We start from the raw sequence: 17,505 nt of genomic DNA, 5'->3' as shown, positions 1-17,505 counted from the left end.
AACCCTAACATTGAGAGTTAGGGTGAAACAGATGAAATGGGAAGTGAGGGTAAGACCTCACAGCTCTTATCCCTGGTCTGGGAGAGCTTTAGACAAATGAAAGTGGGAGTTCAGAAAGTTGGAACTCTTCTCCACATATGACTGACTCAATAAAAGATCTTGGGTTAATATCCACAATGCATCAACACAAGGTGTGTGAGCAAGGTGAATGACACACTGAATAGCAGGATATGGATTGCACATCTCTTGTATCTGCCAATTGCCTTATCAAAGGTCTTTTCCTGCTTGGCACAAAGATAAACAAACACAAGCATTGCCTCTTAAGGAGGGCTTCAGACAGGTGCCTGCCCAAGTAACAGGACAGGTCTTTCAGACTACATGAAGTCAGAGAGTTATACCTCAAATGGTTAAGCAACCAAGCAAAGCAAAAGCAAGTTCAAAAGAACTTAAGCAACTTATGTACCTGAAAAAATCTAACTCAATCAGTATACAAGTCAATCAATCAAACAGACAGTTAATAGCCAACAATCAACAGTACACAGTCAAACAAGCAATGCAACAATGTGCAAGGCACAAGCTCAAATACAAATGTCTTGGCACCAACCTACAAAACAACTCAAGATTAGTCAACATTAACCAATTAGTCAACTCAAGCAAGTGAATCAATCCAATCATGGCCATGTGCTTCTTAACCTGAAAACAAAGCTCAAACATGAGAGGCAAACCACTAGGTCAAGGCCTAGGGTCAATGAGGGAGAAAAAGTTCAAAACAGAACATGATATTCAACATGAATCAACCTCAATCAATTAAGAACATAATCCAAAAGGTCTCATATCAATAGCATCAACCAAATTCATTTCACAAACCAATCATGGCAAGACATGCAAGTTGAAAGCACATTGAGACAACAGAATGAAAAAATGCACATTAATTCAAAAACGATCCAATTAATCTAAAGAAAAATCATGGCTAAACATAACACACAATATGATCAACACACAAAAAATCAAGGAATTTGGACATGATTAGGCATGGTAAAGAAATTGCATAAGGCAAGGTAACCAAAACAAGCTCAAATATGACACCAAATGGCACATCAACTTAGCACAAGCCTAAAACATAAATGGAACAAGGTAAAGACCTCAAACCAAAGCCAAAACAAACTTCAACATGTCTAGAAGCAATGTGCAAAATTTCACATTCATAGGATAAAGCATAAGCCTTTCACAAATGATTGAAATCCAAGACACTTCAAAAGTGCACAAATGACCATCCAGCATGAAAAATCTCAAACAAATCAGAAATGAATCCAAAAATTCCACAAAATATCATGATCAATCACAACATCCATATTAAGCATCATACAAAAAATCACATCAATTGGAATTTATTTGGCATGGAAAACAAATTAATTAAGTTGAGCAAGCAAAGGTGTGACACACATTGTCACACCTACATTCATAAGATCATAACTCAGCAATGGAACATGATAAAATTGCAAACTCAACACCAAAATGTCCAGCATGAAGTCTACTTTAAGCATGTCAAATTTCATAGGCATTGGATTAAATCGCATCATTTCATAAGAGATATGGCAAGGTATAGCACAAAATGAACATATGCACACAAACCCTATGGAAAAATATTTTCCAGCCATGCACAAATTGGGGAAAAATAATCAAAAAAAACTAGAAACAATAAGGAGAACAATGCAAAAATTCTCATATTATTTGGATGATTTATCATTTATTTATGAATTTATGAAGTGAAAGAAAAAATAAAAAAAATGCATGTGGATCATGTGGAATGGCATGGACGGAAAAGAGAAAATGAAAAAAGGCATTTGAATTTATGTTGTAGCCTAGAATCGAAGTGAGGCTGAATTTGAAATGAGGCGCGCTTCAGCCAAAACTCTGCGTTTCGTTAAACGCGTGACTGGTCAACATATGACGTGGCTAGGTCAAACAGATGTGCACCAATCAATATGCCATGCAAGTGACGCGCTGGACCAATACATGTTCAGATATCCCAAAAACACATGCAAACACGGATTACATATCATAAACGGATCAAACATGGTTTTCTGGAAAAATATTTATCATCTTCATCCAGTTCATCATGAACAGTGTATGCTCAAGAACATTTCTCTCAGATTCACAAAACAAGCACATCAATGTGTTCATCTCTCATAACTCATCACTAATCCATGCCTGATTTAACCTAATTCTCACTAACATGATCAAATCGAAGCAATTAAGTTTCACATGTCAATCTTCAAATCAGCATAACTATATCAATTCTACATGGATTTCTATGAAACAAAGCTCAGTCTAACCAGTGTTCAAAGATCTACAAAACTAGCATAAGCAATTTAAGAATGGAGAGATGCGATTTCTGACCTTGATGAAGATGCAGAACTGGAATAGCTTGATTCAGGCCATGAAATGCACAAACAGATGCTCCAAAGTGTTTGTATGATTGAATGGATGAGGAATTGAGGTTCAATCGAGCTTGATTCCAACAGAATTGAAGTTCACCATTGATGTATCAAGCTTCAAGTATGCTTCCACCTTGCACGAATTCCACTGGATCTTGCTTCAAAAATGCTCAAATATGCTTCCAGGTGAAGAGTGAATCAAGAAATAGGCAATGTATTTGAAGAAATCGAGTGAACAAAGTGAGAGAAAATTGGTGAAGAAATTCTAGATCTGAAAATTGTGATGTTGTTATGCAGAAATTTGTTATGCTTAACCCTTTATACTCCCTCCTAATCAAGTCCTTAAACATGTTTAAGCATTTGGCAAGTGGATTAGTGAAATGAGAGTGTAAATGCAAATTTAGCATTTCACCTTATGCATGGGAAAACCAATGGAACAGTGCACGAAATAAGGCTTGAACTCACTTGAAATGTTATTTGGAAGCCAAATGCAATGCTAGAATGGTCAAACAATGCTTCATTTTCAAATTTGAAATTTTCCCTCCAAAATTCAAATGAAAAACCAAAAAAATATGTGATGATAATGCATGGCATGTGATGCATAATTTGGATAGTATATGTCAAGACATGAATGTACAAAAAAGAACCACTTCATTTGGCCTTATGGTTTGAAAGTTATGCATGTTTGAAGTTCCATGTTCACTTGGCCATGATTGATCCATATCTTTTCAGCCACACATGAGAAATTCATGATCTTGGACTTTTTGGAAATGGGAGAGCAAGATCTACAACTTTCATGTTGGACAAAATTTCATTTGAAGCTTACTTGATGATGTAATCTTGAGGAGAAAATCTTTCCATTTTTGGCAATTTCAAATTACAGGTCACTTACTATTTTTGGAAAGTTTTGATCTGACCTCAAATTCTTCATTGTTGATGTTTGAAATGTCAAATGAGCCTTGTATGGACATGAATGAGGTCTCTCTAACCATCTCCCACCTTCAAATCCATGATTGAATTGACAGTTGACTTTTGTTGACTTTCTAGGGTTTCAGATGAATTGATCATTGACTGATGAGCTTTGAACATCCAATCTTTGGCCAAACCACTTCAAAATGATCCTTGAATCATATGAACTCATTGAACCAACCCTAGGGCTTCGCTTCCATAGGAAATTCACTTGCTTGCTTGCACAACTGAGCCTCCTAACCAGTCTTGCCTGATGACTTGATGAACTATGCAATGGACAATGCAATGTTAATGACCTAAACATGCAAATGTATATACAAAATGGGAGGTGCAAATTTGAGGTGCTACAATCATCATCATTAAAAAATAGGCAGAATAAGGAGCAAGATGCAAAAAATTGGAATGAAATTGGTGCATTTTTCTATTTTATATGATTTTTCTAAGTTCATGAAAAAATTTGAAATCAAATGAACAAGGCATTGGAAAATAGGAGGGAAAAGGTGACAATCAAGGCAATTTGAAATTATGCGCTCAGACGGACTCGAACCCTGTCTAATTTCAAATGTAGTGCGCTCACCAAAACGACATCGTTTTGGTCTTAAAACCCTAAGCGCTGGAAAACCCATAATTTCGTAGCAAACGCATGAAGAAACCGTAGCTAAAACGTAGCAAACTCATGGCTAACTATGATCTTCATCTTTTTCAAGATGAAGACGACGAAGTTCATATCCAGAATTCCAGATTTCCAGAAAAAACTCCAGAAATCACAAACAATAACATCATTCAACCGGTTTTTTCATGGTGAGCACAAATCAAGCAATGAATCAATCAAAAACATCATATATTATTCAAATCGGAGAAATCAAAATTGAACACTCAAACTTCAAACACTCATATCTTCATGAATAATGCACCATTTTACTTGATTTTTTCACCAGAATTCTCAACAACACGAGATCTACACAAACATACACATGGATTTGAGAATTATGAGAATAAAAAATCCTACCTCTTGAAGAGCAGATTCGGGTTTGGCTTATTTCAAGGCTTGTGATGGTCCAAAAATCCTCTATAATGCTTGGTAAGATGATTAATGAAATGATTGAAGCTCCAGCACGTGTGGTTCCAGCTTAATTTACAAACTCCATGGATGCTTCAAGCTTCATGTATGGTCCAAACTGGCACGAATTCCTCTAAGTTCACGTTCAAATCTCCTCAAAAACACCTCATGAGCATGAATTCATCAATAGAAAAGGTCCTTGTGTGAAGAAATTGGAAAATATTTTGAGAGAAAAATTTGTTCAAATTCAAGATTCAGATTTGAAATGGATGTTAATGATGAAAGCAGTTGTGTTTAACCTTATATACCACATGCTAATCATGCTGAAAACTTATTTAAACCAAATGCAATTGAGATTAGCAACTTATGAGGTGTATGTGCAAAATGGTATTTTTACCTCATGCACTTCATGCATGCGTGAACAGTGTACAATTCTGGCCCAAATCCACTTAATTAATGTCCATGCAAGCTTTAGGATTGGTATTTTATGATCATGATCAACCAAAATGATTTTATGAAATTTCCTTCAAAAATATTCATGAATAAGCACATGACCATGCAAGGGAATTTCATGCCATGTAATGAGATGTTTGGAAACTACAAGTCATGATGAACAAAATGCAAAAAGAACCACTCATTTTGGAGCTTTGGTTTAAAAGTTATGCCCATTTGAATTTTTGAACACACTTTGCCATGATTGGATCATATCTCCTCAACCACACATTAGAAATTCATGATCTTGGACTTTTTTGGAAATGGGAGAGAAAGATCTCCAACTTCCATGTTGGATAAAATTTCATTTGAAGCTTTCTTGATGATGTAAAGTTGAGTTGAAGTTGGTCCAAAACCTTTCCATTTTTGGAAATTTCAAATTATAGGTCACTTTCTATTTTGGGAAAGTCTTGACCTGACTTCAAATTCTTCAATGTGAGTGTTTGAAATGTCAAATGAGACTTGTTTGAACATGAATGAAGCATCTCTAACCACTTCCCACCTCCAAATCCACAGTTGACTTTATAGTTGACTTTTATGGGCCTCAGATGACTTACACATGCACTGATGAGTTCTGAGCCTTCAACACTTGGCCAAATTGTATCAAAATGATCTTTGGGTCATGTAAGCTCATTGTAACAACCCTAGGGCTTTCATCTCATGGAAAATGCTCTTGCTCTCTTGCACAGTTGAATCTCCTAACCAGTCTTTACTGATGAGATGTAACATGCTATGCAATGCTAATGCAATCTTAATGACCTAAAAAATGAAATGAATGTACAAATGGGAGGTGCAAATTTGAGGTGCTACAGTAGGTGCCCTTGGAGATGTGTGAGCAAGTTTAGCAACACATTGTTGATTCTCAAGGGAGAGATTAAGCTTAGATGCTTGCTGCTTAGGTTTGACTTGAGGTGTCTGATTCGCAGCCCATTTTTGTTTCTTAATGGGGGCATTATGCTTAGACGCCTTCTTCTTAGGTCTGCCCTGAGAAGTCTGGTTTGGATAACCATGCAGCCTGTAGCAGAAGGGTTTTATGTGACCGAATCTACCACAGTAATGACATCTCCATCTCTGAAATTTCTTCTTCTGATGGTTACTCATTCTGGTTCTCTGATGTTGAGACATCGGATGTGACTTCTGCTTGAATTTCTGAACTCCAGCCTTAGACTTTTTGAGTTCAGATGAAGAATTCTTAGCGAAGCCTAAACCAGACATGGTTCCTGACTTCTGTCCTACCTTTAGAATCTCTTCCAAGGTGTCAGATCCTTTATTCAACATTCTGATGGATTTGGTCATTTGGTCTAGCTTAGAAGTTACCAAAGAAATCTCACCATTCAGACCCTCTATGACTTTCAGCTGCTCCTGTTTCTCAGCTTCCAACTCTTTGATGAGTTTCTTCTGCTTTTCTCCTTGGATACATACTTCTGCACTTTTAACACATAGTTCTTTATATGAGGCAGCAAGTTCATCCAAGGTACCTCATCTCCGCTTGAGTTATCCTCTGAGGCACAGACACTGGTCAGAGCTGTGACATGTTTAGCAGATTCTCCTTCAGATTCACTCCCAGTGTCTTCTTCTGACCAGGTGGAAGATAGCCCTTTCTTTTGCATCTTGAGAAAGGTAGGGCATTCATCCTTAATATGACCATAACCTTCACATCCATGGCACTGGATTCCCTTTCCTTGGGTGACATTTTCTTCATATTTTGACTTTCTACTGATGTCATATGAAGAGTTCTTGACATTAGGTCTACCCTGTTGATCAACCTTCTTTATGAACTTGGTGAACTGTCTTCCAAGCATGGCTATGGCTTCTGAGATGCTTTCATTTCCTCCATTGTTTCCTTCTTCTGAATTCTCTTCAGTATTTGATACAAAGGCTATGCTTTTGTTCTTCCTTTCAGCATCCTCACATAAGCCCATTTCAAAGGTTTGGAGAGAACCAATGAGCTCATCCACCTTCATCTTACAGATATCTTGAGCCTCTTCTATTGCAGTGACCTTCATGGCAAACCTCTGAGGTAATGACCTGAGAATCTTTCTTACAAGTTTCTCTTCAGCCATTTTCCCCCCTAAGCCACCAGAGGTGTTTGCAATTTCAAGAATATTCATGTGAAAGTCATGAATAGTCTCATCCTCTTTCATCCTCAGATTTTCAAACTTGGTGGTCAGCATCTGAAGTTTGGACATCTTCACCTTGGAGGTACCTTCATGAGTTATCTTGAGGGTATCCCAAACTTCCTTAGCCAGCTCACAGTGGTGCACCAGTCTGAAGATGTTCTTACTGATTCCATTGAACAATGCATTCAAGGCCTTAGAATTTCCAAGGGCTGATGCCTCTTGCTCCTTGTCCCACTCTTCTTCAGGAATCTGCACACTGACTCCATCTTCACCTGTCTTCGTTGGATGTTCCCATCCTTTGTTGACAGCTCTCCAGACTTTGCTGTCTAGAGACCTTAAAAAGGCTATCGTACGAGGCTTCCAGTCATCATAGTTAGAACCATCCAGCATGGGTGGTCTATTTGAGTGTCCTACATCCTTGTCCATGGTACTAGAAAGTAACTTCCCTAGATCTCACCCAGAACTCAACAAGCAGGGTGCCTGCTCTGATGCCAATTGAAATTCTAGTTAACAGACTTTCGATGTCACACGGTTTGTTATGACATCCAATTCTGCGCAGACAAGGATTATGCAAAAAAATGTAAGTGCAGTAAATACACGAGTAATTGTTTACCCAGTTCGGTCCAACATGACCTACGTCTGGGGGCTACCAAGCCAGGGAGGAAATCCACTATTAGTAGTATTAATTCAGACCTTAAACCAATTGTTTAACCCTATCACTTAATACCTACCCAATGCAATTTCAATCTTACACGAAGATCAGAGTTCCTACTCACTCCCCCTCAATCACCTCAGTGATTACTACCTTTAATCAATATTAAAGACAATTTTGAAGTCACACTTCAAACAACTCTTGATTGTGCTTAACAGCTTTAATCAAGATACACATCACTCACGCTTAAAAGCTTAGAGTGACACAACACTTACAACTCAATGAACACCTTATACCAATGCAATCATCTACGTGATAATAGCTTGGCTTACAAGATATGTCTAATACAAGACTCACAAAAATACAGCAGTGAAGTATGATGGACACACTAAATCTTCACGCCTCAAAATCTCCAGTTCTGAATGAAGGAATGACTTCCTTTTATATTGCAGCACTTGGGCCTTGTACTTGTATACTCCTGAATTTAAGGTCACGCGAGTTCCCCTAAATTCCATATCTAGGTTACTAACAAATAGGCTATTTGTTAGGTTCATTAAATGTAGCTTGGTTGTTGGTTTCCTGAATTTTCTCTCAGCTTTTGAATCCCTGAAGAATAGCCTGAGAAACAGACTGAAATAGAAAAACTAAACAACCTACAATTCAACATATGCTGTCAGGAATGAATGTCACAACATTCAGCTTGACATCAAGGTCCATATGCTAAGTCTGTTTTTCCTGAAAACAGACTGTACAAATTTGCTGAACTGTACAGGACCAATCTTTCCATTCTACAGTAACAGCTTACATTAATAAATGTCAAAGCATCCAATTTGACATTTACACATTTAGCCTTAAGTCAGTTCTGTTATCATCTTGAAGAACAGACTGATAAACATACTGAAGTGTAGCAGAACACCACTCTGTCTATTGTTCAGTATATGCTGTCAATGATGAATGTCATAACATCCAATTTGACATTCAGACAGTAGGCCTTATGCCAGATCTGGTATTTCCTTGATAACCAGACTGAAAATAAATACTGAGTTCTAACAGAACACCAACTGTTCTATTCCTCAGTATCTACTGACAGGGATGAATGTCACCACATCCAATTTGACATTCAATAAATCATGTATTAGCTAATCCTGCAGTAAACTACTCAAGTATGTCATGACATCAGTTAAGACATCAGAGTACAGCTAGATATTCTAACCTACAATGCAGTCACACAAGCACCTCCACAGCATGTCATGACATCAGTCAAGACATTAGAATCCAGCTAGTGTTTTACCATACAATGCAGCCAATTAAACACCTACACAACCCCCTTACCTAGATCTCTGACATTTTTTATTAGTTTTTTATTTGATAAAACTTCTCGGTTTTTTTTCGCTTTCTAACCTTTCCTTTGGATAAATAGAAGTGTGGTGGCGACTCGAATTGTATGATTTACTTTTGATTTAGTCAATAAATCTAAAGGTAACGAATACCCCGCTACAGAAAAGTGGCGACTCTGCTGGGGATAGAATTTTCCTAGTGGGTTTAGCCTACTTTTTGCTTTATTGTATTGTATGTTTATATTACTTGTGACATATTTTTGTGCAAATTTGGGATGACTGTATTATTTGTAATATATGAATTGCTTGATATATTCAATTGATTGTGTGCTTGGTGGTCTCTTGTGAGATGAGTTCTATACCCAAACTCGAGTGCACTTATGATAGGAGAATGGCATAGTCTTGTTGGCTTGTGTGGAGTTATTCCTTAGCAAGTTGACTTGCAAGCCCATTCACTTGGTGGAGGTTATGTTGGGACCAATAATGTCACACGAGTAGCTCGTTGTAGCACCTCAAATTTGCACCTCCCATTTGTACATTCATTTCATTTTTTAGGTCATTAACATTGCATTAACATTGCATAACACATTGCATCTCATCAGTCAAGACTGGTATCAGGAGAATTCATCTGTGCAAGAAGAGCAAGGTTCTTCCATGAGATAAAGACCCTATGGTTTTTCTAGAGAGCTTACATGAATCAAGGTTCATTTTGAAGCCATTGTACCAAGTGCTAGAGGCTCAAAGTCCACAGTGCAGTTTCAGGTCATCTGGGGGCCATAAAAGTCAATTGCAAGTCAACTGAGGGCTAGGAGGTGGAGAAATGGTTTGAGACACTTCATTCATGTCCCAAAGAGGTTTATTCAACATGTCAAACTCATACCTTGAAGATTTTGAAGCCAGATCAAAAGTTTCCAAAAATGGAAAGTGACCTGTAATTTCGAGTTTCCAAAAATGGCAAGTTTTTGGACCAACTTCAACTTGGCTTTCCAACATCAAAGAAGCTTCAAATGAAATTTTGTCCAACCTTGAAGTTGAAGATCTTTCTCTCCCATTTCCAAAAAGTCAAAGATCATGAGCATCTGATGAATGGTTGAGGAGATATGATCCAATCATTGCCAAGTGTGCGTGGAACTTCAAAAGGCCATAACTTTTGACTCATAACTCCAAATTGAGTGCTCCTTTTTGCATGATTATTCTCATGACATGAACTTTCCAAATCCATCAAGGAATTGCATGAAATTTCATCACATGGCCATTTGTTCATTTATGCTCATTTTGGAGGGAAAATCATGAATTCAAAAGTGGTGCATCATATGAGCTTTTTAACCATTCCAACATGTTCATAATATGGTTTTAAGTGAAAATGCATGGCCATTGGTTACTGTTCACGTAGGATTGCATGCATGGGATGAAAAAGCCATTTTTTGCATAACACCTTATTTCTCACTAATCTCCAATTAACCAAAGCTTAATTAATTTTTCAGCATGATTAGGCAAGCATATAAAAGGTTAATCCTAACAGAATTTTCAGAATTCACAATTCTAGATCTAGATTGAAAATTTCCCTCCAAAATTTCTCTTCTTCCAAATTCAAAAATTCTTCAAAGAACACTTGATTTTTATTGCATATTTTGGATTCTTGATCATCATTTGGTAGAATTCAAGCCATTGATTGAAGAAATTGGTGAAGAATCAAGCAATTCCATACATGAACATGAACATGGAGTTTTGAAGATCTAGCTAGATCCAAGCCATTCCAAGAGTTGATTTATGCTTCAGAAGTGGTAACAAGGTTGATAGAAGAGATTTGGATGCTTGCCAAGCCTTGAATCTAATACTGTCATTGTTGGAGCTTCAAGAGGTCAAATTTTCGCATCTCTTAATTCTTGTTTTTATTGCCATAGACTTGTAGTTTATTGCTTGTTGATTCCACTGGTATAAAGAACAAGAAATTTGGTGCAATATTGATGGAGTTATGGCAAATTAAAGTTTGAATGTTCATTTTGTTTTCTCTTCGATTTGCATGATTCATGATGAATTAGAGTAAAATAATGGTGGATTTGAATTCCTCATGGTGTAAGCTTTCATTTGATGTACTCATGAGCGAAATCTGGAAAAAAATTCATAAACGTCACTGTTCATCCACCGTCTCAACGAAGGAGACGGCGGTTTCCACCGCTAGCGCCTCCGTCTGAACATGCAGAGTTGGCTAGGGCTTTGTGTCCATGCAGGCGCTTTCGTGGCGAGGTCATTGGTTCTCGATGCTCCACATGCACATTGGAAGCTGACTGGGACGCCACGTCCACTGATACGCTGCGTTTCAATTAGTGAAACGCGCTTCAGAGCGACGTCGTTTTGGCACTACCTCGGTTCGATCCAGCCTGAATGCATTTCAAAACTTCATAATTCATTTTCATTATTTCCATGTTTTCAATTTTTATTTCGTTATTTCATGCTTATTCAAAAAATTATAAAAAATAGTATAATGATCCAAATAATTCCAGGTTTTTTCCTACATGATCCTTGAGATGTCTATTATTTTTTGGTTGTGATTTTATGATTTTGTCATTTCTGGAAATTAAAATGTGCTTGATCCTTTGGACATGTATGCTTTTGTGACATTGCTTCATTTAAACTAATGTGAAATGCTCAAAAATGATCCAATTGCCATGAATATTTGCATGATGATTCTTAACATGATGATTGATTTGTGAGATTTTATTTGGCATTTTTTGCTATTTCCTTCACTGTTTGGGATACATGATTGTATGGTGTGACAATTTGTGTCACACAATTTGATGTGGATCTTATTCATTTTCATTGCCTGACCAATTGAGCTCCTCTGTTTACAATTTTTGGTATGATGATTGTGTTTAATATGTTGTATGCTCATAATTGTTTCCAGAATTGTTTGAGTCATTTCTGTTTTAATATGGAATTTTCATTCTTGTTGACCAATGGTATGCCCCTTTTGCTTGCTTTGTCTTCTCTTGCTCACTATATGACTTTGCTTAATGATTTTGACTTGGTCCTTTTCAGGACATGTTCTTACTTGTTTAAGAATGCTTTATGTTGAATATTGGTTGCTGTTTTGACTTTTTTCTCCACCTTTGACCCTAGGCTTTACCCTAGGGGTTTGAACTCACATTTGAGTTGTGTATTTCAGGACCAAGCATCCAATCTCCATGGTTGATGTTGCCTCATCATTTTAGTGTTGCTATTTACTTTGTCCACTAACCCTTGCTGTTTGTAGGTCATTTGAGATGATGAAACAATTTGAATGATTGCACATAAGCTTGCATGTTGTGTATATTGGTTGTCTGACTGTTGTTATCTGTTGGTTGCTTGTCTGAACATAATACTGATTGTTTAGCTTTTCTTACAGGTACTTTAGCTGCTTTAACTCATTGTTTGAGTTGCTTTACTTGTGGTTGGTATACCACTTAGGTAATTTCCTTAACTCCATGTAGTCTGGAAGACCTGTCATGTTATTTTGGCAGGCACCTGTCTGAAGCCCTCCTTAAGAGGCAATGTTTGTGCTTGTTTATCTTTGTGCCTTGTACATGTAAAGACCTCCTAAGTGAAGAGGCATTAGCAGATAGAAGGGATGTGCAATCCATCCCCTGCTATTCAGTTGAGTCTTTCATATTGCTCGCACTACGTGCTGATGCATTTGAATAAACACCCAAGATCCTTGTATATAGAGTCAGTCATGTGGAGTAAAGTTCCTCATTCTGGACTCCCACACTTTCATTGATTGAAGCTCACCCAGGCCGGGTTAAGAGCTATGAGGTCTTACCCTCATTTCCCATTCTGCTTCACCCTAACTCTCAATGTTAGGGTTAAGAGCTCAAAACACCCATAACAGAACCGGGTTGTTTGTCGAGGTTGACATGACCCCTTGACTAAAGCCCAACCTCGTATGAATCACTTCTTTGCATATAGTGTGTGTGCTTGCTCTCTTGTGCTTGTGTTTGCTTACTTGATTGATGTTTAGGCTAACTTGCTCCCTGTGCGAGTTAGGTTTTGATTAGAGACCTCAACTTAGGGATCGTATGCATGACAACTTCTAGGCTCGAGTCATAGTCTCCCTAGTAGCTTATTATCTCCCTAGTCTCTGGTTAGGATAGAAGTTTTTCTCTGTTAAGGGGAACTACGTCACCCTGATCCTCATACCAGATGAGGTACGTAGGCAGGAGATGAGTTGATCTCTCCGGGCGCCCTTTTTCTTTTCCAACCCACTTGTTTGTGTGGAGTATGACGTAAGTCCAGCGATTGGCAGTCGGTTTCCTGTGTGTCTTGTTGTGTGTTTGGAGTCTGATGTAAGTCCAGCGATTGGCAGTCGGTTTCCTGTGTGTGGGTGTTTGTTTGGAGTCTGATGTAAGTCCAGCGATTGGCATTCGGTTTCCCGTTCGTTTGTTTGTTGTTTGTTTGGAGTCTGATGTAAGTCAAGCGATTGGCATTCGGTTTCCTGTCTGTGTTTCTTTGTGCGGAGTCTGACATAAGTCCAGCGATTGGCAGTCGGTTTCCCGTGTTTGCGTTGTTTGTTTGGAGTCTGACGTAAGCCCAACGATTGGCAGTCGGTTTCCTGTGAGTGTTTGTTTGTTCGGAGTCTGACATAAGTCCAGCGATTGGTAGTCGGTTTCCCGTTTGTGGTTGTTTTGTGTGGAATTGGATGTAAGACCATCGATTGGCATTCCGATTCCTGTTGTGAGTTTGCTTTGACGTCTCAGCGTCTCTGTTTAGCATTTTGTTTGGCGTGTGTTAGCCGAGCTATGAGTGCTCTGATTCTTCCTCTGGTTAGAGAAGATACCTATGCATAGGATGTGACATCCTAGCGAGCACGTTTCCCATTTCCCCGAACTACGTCGACTCTGATGTTTGTTTCTGACAAACTACGTAGGACCAGGATGCGACATCCTACCGAGTTACTTTCTTGCGTCTTTCATCTGTGTTTTATCCAGTGTGTGCAGTTTTGAGCAGTTTCTTTAGCAACCTTTCTTCTATTCTTTCTGAGCGTGGATCCCGTCGAGTACGATGGATGTGTAGGGGTGCTAATACCTTCCCTTCCCATAACTGACTCCCGATCCTTGCATCTCTGGTCGTGAGACCATTTCCTTTCCAGGTTTACTTCGAGCGTTTCCTTTCCCCCCTTTGGGATAAATAACGCACGGTGGCGGCTCTGTGTTTTTTCCCGTCAGTTTTTCGCGTAATGCGACACTCGTCTTAGCCTATTTTAGAACGTAGTGCGAAGGTCGTTCAAGTGTAAGATTTGATACGATTGTTACGCGATACTACACTCATAAGAGTCTCTCTTGAGAATATTTTTGGAATACGAGTAATCGTTTATCCAATAATATCCGAAAGATGGGATGATGACTATGGGAACCTCTTGTAGAACATGATTGTCAGGTTTAACCATAGTACACTCCCTTTGGGTGGTTCTTAACCGATACTCCATGCTCGTGACTTGCAACAAACCCTTGATTCTTGGTTGATCTGTTCTCGTATATCCTTAATATCAATGGAACTTGGGTGTTAATAAGGTGTAAACCATAATCCACCAAAATGGATGATTGATATTAAGGATGACTTGATCCATCCCGTGATCTTTGTGTGATGTGATTTGCTTGATCCTTGAGTGTGATTGTTGCATCCATACATTCATGCATTCATACACATCCATATCATCAACAATGAGAAATTTTTCAAGGAACTTAAGAGGTCTATTTTCAAATTTTCAGACATGGATAAGCAAAGAAGGAATACGAAGAAGTACAGTTTCAGATAACCCGACTTGAAATAGTTAAGGAGTTTGACATCCTATGTATTAGATCCCTTGGAGTTCAAAGCTCACCATGGGAAGCTTCTGTCTAATCTTGCTACTCAGGTGGAGGAAGGTCTGATGAGTGTGTTGGTGCAGTTCTATGATCCCTTGTACCGTTGCTTCACTTTTCCGGATTTCCAGCTTTTGCCTATGCTTGAGGAGTATGCCTATCTTATGGGTATACTTATCCTATATCAGTTGTCGTTCAGTGGCTTAGAGAGAGTTCCTTCTTCCCAAGAGATTGTTAATCTATTGCATATAGATGAATCTGTTATTGGTGCTCATATGACTACCAAAGGTGGAATTCAAGGTCTCCCATCTGATTTCCTCATTGCTTAAGCTACTTATTTTGGGAAGGCCATGAGTGAGGACGCCTTTGAGGCCATATTTGTACTTCTCATCTATGGGCTAGTGTTATTCCCCAACATCGTCAACTTTGTGGATGTGAACGCTATTAGGATTTTCTCTACTCTTAATCCTGTTCCGACTCTGTTGGGTGACACTTATATCTCTTTGCATATGAGGAATGCAAAGGATGGTGGTACCATTGTGTGTTGTTTTCCTTTGTTGTACAAGTGGTTTATTTCGCACTTGCCACAAACGCTCGCCTTCAAGGAGAACAAAGGATGTCTACAGTGGTCCACGAGACTTATGTCTCTCACTAATGATGATATCTTTTGGTATAACCGTGTGTATGATGGTGTGCAGATTATTGATTCTTGTGGTGAATTCTCCAATGTGCCTCTTCTTGGTACATGTGGTGGGATTAACTACAACCCTATTTTGGCACGTCGTCAGTTTGGGTTCCCCTTAAAGGATAAACCTAATAACATTTTGTTAGAAGGTGTGTTCTTTCAAGAGGGTAAAGATCCCCAAAACTTGAAGGGCAGGATGGTCCGCGCTTGGCGCAAGATTCATAGGAAGGGAAGGAAAGAGCTTGGTCCGAAGAATTGTATTGCTTTGGAACCCTACACCTCGTGGGTAAGGAGGAGAGCTTCTGAGTACCGCATGCCCTATGACTATCCGAGACCTACACCTATGGTTATGGTTGGGCCTTCAACCCTCCCTAACCAAGGAGTAGAGGAGTTGAGAGATGAAGACTGTTCGCGTGCCTGGGCCCGTGAGCGAGAGGAGCTACTTCAGCAACTTAGAGATAAGGATGCTTTGATAGAGTTTCTAGAGCATCAGGTTATCGACGAGCCTGATGATGTGGTCACTTCTCTTCTTCCTCAGTCATCCAGGTTTTGGAAGAAGAAGTATGATCGACTCGCCAAGGAGAAGGCAGATATGGAGGCAGCCTATGAGAGAGAGGTGAAGAGGCTTCGTGCAGCTTATCTTCCGGTCTCGAGAGCTTTGGACGATTGTTTCTAGGGTTCCATAGGATGTTCATTTTCCTTCTCTCTTGTATTGTATTTGGTTACCAAGACTGTACTTATTTGGTGTAAAAAAAATTCCAGATATTATTGATATGATTACTCCATTATATGTCTAAATGATTAATATTTCCAGATATTTGCAAATGATCTATAAAAGTTCCTCTAATTAAAAATAAAATCATATGCACAAGCACTTCATGCATCATGTGCATAAGCAGGTTTTGTTTCGGGCTTCTTGATCAGTGGTCTAACTCTGTGTTCTTCATTTATTTTGAAGACAAGCTGACGCACCGGTACTACACCAGAGTCAACTCATCAAAGCTAATGGATCACCTCGAGCAAGAAAACAGAGAACTCAAGAAGGAAGTGGCAAGATTGACTTCCCTCATGGAGTCATTCTTGGCCGTCCAAAGCCGGTCTTCGCTGACGCCTTCAACTCCTCCCCAGAGGACGGTCATCTCAGAGGTTGCTGCCTCTACCGTGCCTACTGTAACACCTCAAAATTTGCCCTCCTCTTCTTGGGACTAGTTTAGCATATTGTGTTTCATATTTAGGGCATTAGGCATTTGCATATTGCATATCATGTGAACATAAGAGGATCATCCTCCAAAGTCTTTTCCAGAATATAGAGAGGTTGAGAGATTCAAGCCTGAGGGTTTCTTTAAATTGATCATAACCATTTGAGGGTTTGTGCATTAGGGTTTTCTTGGTTATTCAATGGTCTTGAGCATTATCATATTGGCAAGGATATATTACCATCATCATGGTTTTATCATCTTCCAGGGTTTCATTGTGCATGCTCAAGTCCCTTTTGGGATTAGGGTTTTGACCTCTGGTCAACCCTAATCAATGACTTTCTTCCAGCCAGGGTTTCTCAAGGAGATGAGGTATTCTATTGATATGGAGATCACATGGTTATATGGAGAATCTTATTTGAGCTAGGGTTCCATTTCTGAGCCATTTCCCCAAGTGGTTGAGGCTCAAGCTGATCAGAGCATGTCAAGGTCATCTGAGGACCTATACAGTCAACTGCGCAAGACCTGAGGGCTAGGAGGTGGAGAAATGAGTTTCAACATCTCATTCATGTTCAAAAGAGGTTCATTTGTCATTTCAAACATCTAGCTTGAAGATTTTGAAGTCAGGACAAAGGTTTCCAAAAATGGAAAGTACCTGTAATTGAAAGTTTCCAAAAATGGAAAGATTTTGGTTCAAATTCAACTTGACTTTGCATCAT

Source organism: Lathyrus oleraceus, chromosome 1 (genome assembly GCF_024323335.1).
Source record: "Lathyrus oleraceus cultivar Zhongwan6 chromosome 1, CAAS_Psat_ZW6_1.0, whole genome shotgun sequence".
NCBI lineage: Eukaryota > Viridiplantae > Streptophyta > Magnoliopsida > Fabales > Fabaceae > Lathyrus > Lathyrus oleraceus.
This window is presented reverse-complemented; position numbering follows the sequence as displayed.